Source organism: Tupaia chinensis, unplaced genomic scaffold (assembly GCF_000334495.1).
Source record: "Tupaia chinensis unplaced genomic scaffold, TupChi_1.0 Scaffold143632_1, whole genome shotgun sequence".
NCBI classification, from domain to species: Eukaryota; Metazoa; Chordata; class Mammalia; order Scandentia; family Tupaiidae; genus Tupaia; species Tupaia belangeri.
In genome coordinates this window covers 6,119-14,782 of record NW_006203480.1, presented here as the reverse complement: position 1 = coordinate 14,782, position 8,664 = coordinate 6,119, and the positions used below count along the sequence as shown (strand labels likewise).

Sequence of the window (8,664 nt, the reverse complement as noted above, 5' to 3'; positions counted from 1 at the left end):
AAGTTAAATAAAATAATTCTTAATAAAAATAGCACCCTACTAGCATCTATTGAAGATACCTTGTACCTAGGGCTTCGAGAGTGTATGTGACAGGTTTATGGCTTATTCACGATATGCATGACATTGTAATTCTGCGAGGATGTGCAGTGATTAAATGTAAAAAAAAAAAGAAAAGAAAAAATAAGCATGTAAATGTAATTTTAGTTACTATTTTACAATTTAATATTATAAATTTAAACCCTGAAATTTTACTATACTGCGAGACACAATATTTTTAATGTAGTAAGTCTAAAACAGAGTTTAGAAAGAATGTACCAGCAGCCTTTAAAAGTATTATAGAAAATGTGTATTATGATAAAATTTTGTGTAGGTTTATTTTTGGCATCAAAATAAACTCATACTTTAGTTCTATGTTCAAAAGTTTTGAAGTCCCCTTTATAGCCTTTAGTTAATTACATTCCTGGAATGTCCATAATGAAATTTATGTTTTAGTCATGTTAAAGTCCATATATTTCAACTATGAACACCATGTGTTCCTTTTCTTCTTCATATATACTTATACCCCCAGGGGATGCAATTGAAATAATGCAATTATCTTCAATAATATGAAAATATTATGAAATTCTGTTCCATTTAAAAATGACGCTGCCTTCCTTTAGCCCATCTCCATTACTCAGTGGAGAATGTCTTATTAACAATGCTTTCACTAAAATGTGCATTAGAAACTATTTAGGAATTAAGTTAAAAATTGACCCAAATGGCAGACACGAACCTAAGGCAGATGTAATCCTATGAATAACTTTACGATCAGTTTAATTGGCTGCCTTTTTGGGGCATATTTTCAAACACATAGAAAATATATCCAGCATCTTCTCTGACCATGACAGAATCAAACTGGAATTTAATTTCACTAAAATCCCTCAAAAATACACAAATATATGGAAACTAAACAACCTACTTCTGAATGACTTCACAACCACTGACGAAATTAAGACTGAAAGTAAAAGATTAATTGAATCCAATAATAATGAGTGCATGAATTTCCATAATTTATGTAACATGACAAAAGCAGCCATAAGAGGGCATTTCATAATAATTAGTGCACATAAGAAAAAGAGAAAAAGGTGGCAAATAGACAACTTGACAACACACTTCAGGGAAATGGAAAAACAAGAAAACAAAACAAAATGCCAGAAGAAAGGAAATAATAAAGATTCAAGCAGAAATGGATGAAATAGAGAATAAATAAACTATACATACAATAAATGAAACCAAAAGCAGGTTCTTCAAAGATAAACAAAATTGATACACCATTAGCTAGACTAATTAAGAAGAAGAAAGAAAGAAACAAGATAAATCAAACTCACAATGGACTAGTCAATATTACAAGAAATGTAACAGAATTACAGAATGTTCTTAAAGAATATTATGAGCAACCATATGCCAACAAGCAAGATAAATCAAACTCACAATGGACTAGTCAATATTACAAGAAATGTAACAGAATTACAGAATGTTCTTAAAGAATATTATGAGCAACCATATGCCAACAAGCAAAAAAACCTAGGTGAGATGGACAAATTTCTGGATACATATAAGATATGAAGACTGAATCCAGAAGACACAGAAAACCTAATTGAATCAGTGATAAATAATCTCTCAATGAAGAAAATCACAGGTCCTAATGGTTTCCCTACTGAATTCTAAAAAAAATTTGAACACGCTAACCTCCATCTACTGAAATTAGTTCTAAAGACCCTAAAGAAAGAAACCCTCCCTAATTAATTTTATGAATCCTCCATCACTGTCATTCCCAAAACAGACAAGGACTTAACAAAAAAAAAAAGAAAAAAAAAGAAAGCTGCAGACCAATATCTCCTATGAATATTGATGCAAAAATTCTCAACAAAATACTTGCAAACCATCTTCCATGACACATTAAAAAGGGGAAAGTGTGAGGAAGGATTTTTTATTGTTACTGTCAATACATCAAGATGCATTTTTCATGTAAAAACATATAAAATATTATATGTAAATATAGATAGATAGATTTAAGTAATGGGTACAATATATAGATTAAACTATTTTTTTTTTTGGAGAGGTTTTTGCTATAGGGTGCATGTGCTTGCCAGAAAGACAGAGAGAGACAGAGAGATAGAAAATGAGAAATCACCCCCCGAGGGGAGAGGGCCAAGCCGCAATCCCTTCTCCTCTATTCTCCTCTTGGGATCTTGGGCATGCACGCACACATGCCCAGCGTGCGTAAAAGCCACTGGGTCTGGGACTCGAACCACAGTCGGCTACATGAGAGTTCAGCCTCATAGCCATTAGGCTAACTGCTGGTCCCTAGATAAAAACTATTTTACACTTTGTTCTAAAAGAATTATTTTTTATTATTATTTCAATTTATTTTATACATTCAATCATGTTACTTTGGTTGATAACTGAAAATTCCAACATGTGTACATTTCGCACCAGTCCAGTGGACAATACTATAAGGTTATCCCTCAACAGATCATAACTCATTTCTGTGTCCTCTAAATGCCTTGCGTCTCTATTTTTCTCTTTAATGTCCATCATACTCCTTCACCTTTCCTCTTCCCACACTGTATCTGGTATTCACAACCATTTACTATGTTTCTGTATATTTTAGTCATTCAATTTGGGCTGTAGAGTGTGCACAATATTAAGTGAAGACATACAATGAATCTCTTTCATAGCATGCCTTGCTTCACTTAGCAGTAAATCTTCTATATTACAATCTTCCATATTCATATGCATCCACTTTCTGTCAAAAGCCAGGATCTTGTTGTTTTCTTATGACTGAGTAGTATTCCATAGAGTATATGTGCCATAGTTTTTCAATCCACTCATCTGTTCGTGGGCCTTTGGGTTGGTTCCATGTCTTAGCAATTGTGAATAATGCCACAATAAACATTGATGTGTAAGCACTTCTATAACTAAGAATTTAAGGATTCTCTGTCCTTTGGTTAGATACCAAGGAGTGGGATTGTTGTATCATATGCTAGTTCTATTTGTAGACTTCTGAGGAATCTCCAAATTGTTCTCCACAGTGGCTGGAACAATTTATATTCCAACCTTCCCAGAAGCAGTGTAGGAGAGTCTCCCCCCCACACACACACACTTTCACCACACCCTCACCAACACTTATCATTTTTTTTTTTTAATCTTAGTCATTTTGACTGGGACTAGGTGGTATCTCATTGCAGTTTTGATCTACATCTCCCTCACAATGAGGTGTTTTGAGCATTTTTTATATGTCTTTTGGCTATTTGTATGTCATCTTTAGACAGTTAATTATTTTTTTTTCCCCAACTCATTCTCTCATCTTTTAATAGGGTTGATCATCTTTTTTCAGGACAGCTGGTTATTCTGGTTATCAGTCACTTGTCTGACACATAGTTTATAAAAATCTTTTCTCATTCAGAGTGCTGTCAATTCACACAATTACTGTGTCTTTTGTCATGCAGAAACTTCTTAATCTGGTGTAATCCCACTTGCCTGTTTTTGAGATTATTGACTATGCTTTGGGGGTCTTATTTAAAAAGACTTTGCCTACCCCAGTGTCTCCCAGAGTTTCCCCAGTGTTTTCCAGCAGCATTTTTATGGTTTGGGGTCTTAGGTTTAGGTCTTTGATCCATTTTGAGTTGACTTTTGTCAAAGATGAGAGCTAGGGGTTCAGATTCATCTTTCTGCAGGTGGATATCTAGTGTTTCCAGCACCGTTTACTGAAGAGGTTTTCCTTTTCCCACTGGATTGACTGGTACCCCTTGTCAAAAATCAGCTGATTGTATGTGTGGGAGTTCATTCTTGAGGACTCTATTCTGTTCCATTGGTCCACCTGTCTGTTTCTGTGCCAATACCATGCTGTTTGATTATCACAGCTTTGTGGCTTATCTTTGGATTAGGGAGTGAGATGCTGTCCATTCCACTGCTGTGGCAATATGAGGCCTTTTATGATTCCAGACAAATTATATGATTTTTTTCTAGACCTGTGAAGAATGTCTCTGGTACTTTGATTGTGAATGTATTAAATATGTAGATTAATTTGGTTAGGATTGCCATTTTGAGTATATATTTTTTTGGGGGGTAGAGGTTTTGGCTTTAGGGCATGTGCGCTTGCCAGACAGACAGAGATGGAGAGACAGAAAGTGAGAAATCACCTCCAGAGGGGAAGGCCACGCCACAATTCCTTCTCCTCTGTTTTCTTCTCAGGATCTTGGGCACGCACCCACACGTGTCCAGTGTGAGTTTTAAGCCACCGGATCCGGGACGTGAACCTTGGTTGACTACATGTGAGTCCAGCACCATAGCCATTATGCTAACTGCTGGTCCCCCATTTTGATTATATTAATTTTTCCAATCCAGGAACATGGGATGTCCTTCCACTTTTTTGTGTCATTTTCCATTTCTCTTTTTAGCTTCTCGTAGTTTGCCTTGTGGAGTTACTTAACTTATTTGGTTAGATTTATTCCTAGTTATCTTATACTTTTTGTGGTTATGGTAAATGGAATTACTTTATTCAGTTCTAACTCAGTCTGCCTGCTTTTTGTATACAGAAATGCTATAGATTTCTTCATGTTGATTTTGTATCCTGCAACTTTACTGTCTTCATGCATTACTTCCAGGATTTTTTTCATGGATACCTTTGGATCTTCTATGTATGCAATCATGTCACCTGCAAATAGAGATAGTTTCACCTCTTCTTTTCTTATTTGAATGCCTTTTATTTAATTTTCTTTTCTGATGGCATTGGTGAGAACTTCCAGTACTATATTGAAAAGGACTGGAGAAAGTGGGTTTGTATTGTACCAGTTTTTAGTGGAAAAGATTTCAGCTTTTTTCCATTCAGGAGGATGTTAGCTATGGGTATTTCATAGATAGCTTTTATTGTGTTGAGAAATGACCCTTCTATGCCTATTTTACTGAGAGTCTTGAACATGAAGAGATGTTGTATCTTATCAAATGCTTTTTCTGCATCAATTAATATGATCATGTAGTTTTTATCTTTCTTTTTGCTAATACAGTTTATTATACCTTAAGAAGAAAAACAGAGCAGCAACTTCTCCCTGTACTCCACAATACAGACAATGACCTGGTGCTGGGGCTTCCCCTCAGTTTCTGAGAGCTGTTGACACCTGGTGGAGCCGATCCTGCCACAGAAGATCTGTGTGCTTCTCTGTCCTAGGAGCAGTAGTCCAACATGTGGAGACCTGGTAGGATGATGACTTCCTACATGTTGTGTGGTTTTTCCCGACTGCCCTGCCAGGCTGAGGCCACAAAAGGTAGAAGAGGGGCAGGGTCTGTAGCTCCCGCCATGGCCGCCACCAGTATGCTTCATGTTTTAATGATCGTCTGGTCATTTGTGCTGGTGTTGTTGCATCCTACTGCTCATTAGGATATAATTCTCTCTTATCAAATATATTCCTCACAATATACTAGAAACCAAAGTTAGGACTTCAAGGATTATTTCATCAAGGTCATAGCTGTGCTGTTTGTGGTAAAGTGAAATGTAAACAACACAGGCCTGTCTTGCTTCTCAAAAACTACCAGCCATGGGTAGATCTGAAAATTTCTTCTGAGGTTGATGTTTCTATCTCAGAGGTTCTTGAATTAGTGTTGTAAAACTTTGTTTACCCATGCTACAGGTATGTGACAGATGTTGAGTCCTTTGTTGTTGAACTGAGAATAACATGAAGGTTTTTTGCATCTGTGTTAATAAGGAGAATTCATAAAGTGGATATTCCATTTATTATAGCCAAGAAAATGTTAAAAGTGGCAATGAAGCATATAGAATTGTTAGTGAAAGCCAGACAGAAAGTAAGAAAATAAAGCGTTTTCACAGCAAGCTGCTTTAGAAGAATATGGTCCAGAGCTTCATGTGGCTTTGAAAAGTTAAATAAATTGCACTATATGAGGAAACTTACCAAACTTTGTATTTTGCCTCCTAAAGCAACAGACTGTAGATCCATGATCTTACTTATACCAAAGATCCTGTCTGGTTCCATGTTTCTTCCTTCTTTGGATTTCCTATCTGATCCAGATACTGTGAAATACTTGTTTATTATCTTTATAGATGACCACTTGCTGAAAACAGCAACTGAACCAGCTTTCTCTTTGGTTTCATCCTTGCAGAAATATGCAGACCTAGAAATAAAAAGCCATCTGTGCTGACATTAGAATTAAAGCAGATCAGAGAACAACAAGATCTTTTATTCTGTTTTATGAGCTTTCTGAAACAAAAAGGGGCAGTCCACGTGTTGCAGGTTTGTCTGACTAGGGTGATAGAATTTTGTGACCAGAATTATCAAATGATGAGATGCTGTCTCTTCAGGAAGAGTTGAAGATTTGTAAAACATATTGTTTAGATGAAATATTGACAAAAGTAGATTTGATCCCTTTATTGTAGAAGAGAATCAAAGAATTGCTGAAGGCTCTAACACAGATGTTATGAAGTTCAAACTATGAGATGTCTTTTTAAAGCCTATGAACATATTCTTTCCCTCTTGGAGAATGTGTTTACCCCTACTTTCTGACAGAGGGATGAGTATTTCAGACAACTTTTAATAGGTGCAGAATCACCAACCTGCAATTCAAAATTCAACAGCATACACATAAAAGAGAAGAATCATTTGGAATCAGCAGAATAAGCAAAGTCAAATTATCATGTATTACAAATATGTATCCAGTACTTGCTGATAAAAATGTGAACCAACAGATATTCTCACAGACCAGACTGTGTGTTACTGGCATAAATCAGGTCCATGAACTAGTATTATAAAATAGTCTAAAAATAAACCTTCTCTTATATGGTCCAACGATTTTTAACAAGAATGACAAGACAGAAAGGACAATCTGTTCTAAATTAGCATTTTAAGAACTTGGATATCCACCTGCAAAATTATAAAAGTAAATCATTAAATTATATCCTATAAGATCATTAACTCATATGGATACAGAACCTAGTTAAAGCTATAAAACTCTTATAAGAAAATATAGGAGAAAAACTTTATGACATTGGTTTCTTGGATATGATACCAAAAGAAAAGGCAAACAAGAGTAGATAAACTGGACTTTAAATAAATCATTTTTTTTTTGAGAGGTTTTCGCTACAGGGTGCGTGCGCTCGCCAGACACACAGAGACAGACAGAAAGCGAGAAATTACCCCCCAGGGGGGATGGTCACGCCACAATCCCTTCTCCTCCATTATCCTCTGGGGATCTTGGGCACACACACACACACGCCTGGCGTGAGTTTTAAGTCACCGGGTCTGGGACGCAAACCACAGTCGACTACATGGGAGTCCAGCGACATAGCCATTACACTAACTGCAGGTTCCCAATAAATTAAAATATTTAAGTTCTTAATTGGTCTTAAATCGAAAAAATAAAAGTTATGTGAGATGATATAAATCTGTTACACTATAGCAACTACTTTATTGTACAATTTGTATATGATACATAAAGTCATATTTATACATTAAATGTGCATTAGATGACTTGATTAATTTGGAAAATGCTCTGAATGGTATAAAAGTGAAGTAAATTAATCCCAAGGCAGAACAAAATAATAAATCCATACATTAAGGTAAAAGGAACCATTGCTTTACCGTATAGTAACTCATTATACAGAATGGAAAAGATCAGCAATTGGATAAAATAGAAGACATGATTAGTCAATTCAGAAAAATTAAAAACCACATTTAAACATGTGAGAGATACTCAGAATACCTTATTTCTAAAAGGGTCTACTTTAGAACACAAATTGTATGTTATAAAAACATACAATGATTAGATATAAATAAAACGATATAAAAATCAAATTAAATAGCCTTAACCAAATGTCATATACCATAAATATTTATAAAGTACTGTCTGTTGAGAATATGAACTAACAGGCATTTTCACAAACCATGGAAAGGAGTGTAGTTACTACAACCAAAACAATGGTATTGGGCATCAAATATGAATATTCGTATTTTATTTTACATTTTGTAAATAGAAATTTTAAAAATATTTTTAATTTCAAGAAAAGCAGTTTTAGCTTAATAAATCAAAGATATGCTAAGGAAATTTGCTTAAAACTTAAAGCCAAGGAACAGTTTAGGATTCTGTTCAAATTAGTAGGTGCATGAACCTATCAGCAGCTCAAGTCAGGGCAAAAATCTTTAAAACCAGAAAACAGACTTCCATCTCCACATCCATGGCATAAGGGGCACTGAGGCATAGTCCCCAACCCCAGCTCCAGCTTCAGATCCCCCAGCCCCAACGACCCTCTATCTCTGTCAGCAAGGTCCACCCCTAACTCTACAACAGATCCCACTTCCAAACCCAGACCACTGTTGACGGGGCCATGCAGACAACACAAGCTGGTAAAGAGGCTGCCTCCCATTCTAAGGCAAGGCCTAGACTGGGAAGAAACTGAGCCATGGCCCAGTTTACGAGCCCTCCCTTGTGTCGTTGTACTGGTCAGTATTCAATTTCTCTGCCGTGAGTTTTACTGTTATTACAGTACCCTGCAAAGGTGGAATATCACCCCAACCATTACAATAAAGCCAATTAGTGATCTTGTAGGAATGCAGATCCATAACACTAGCAAACGGGAATTATCTCCTGAAGTCCCCCCCACCTGCCTGGAAAATG

General features: G+C 35.9%; 1 pseudogene; it reads left to right on the top strand.

The window, feature by feature from the left end:
• Positions 1–5,362: 5,362 nt before the first annotated feature.
• Positions 5,363–6,802, top strand: LOC102489206 (sorting nexin-14 pseudogene; annotated as a pseudogene).
• Positions 6,803–8,664: the final 1,862 nt, after the last annotated feature.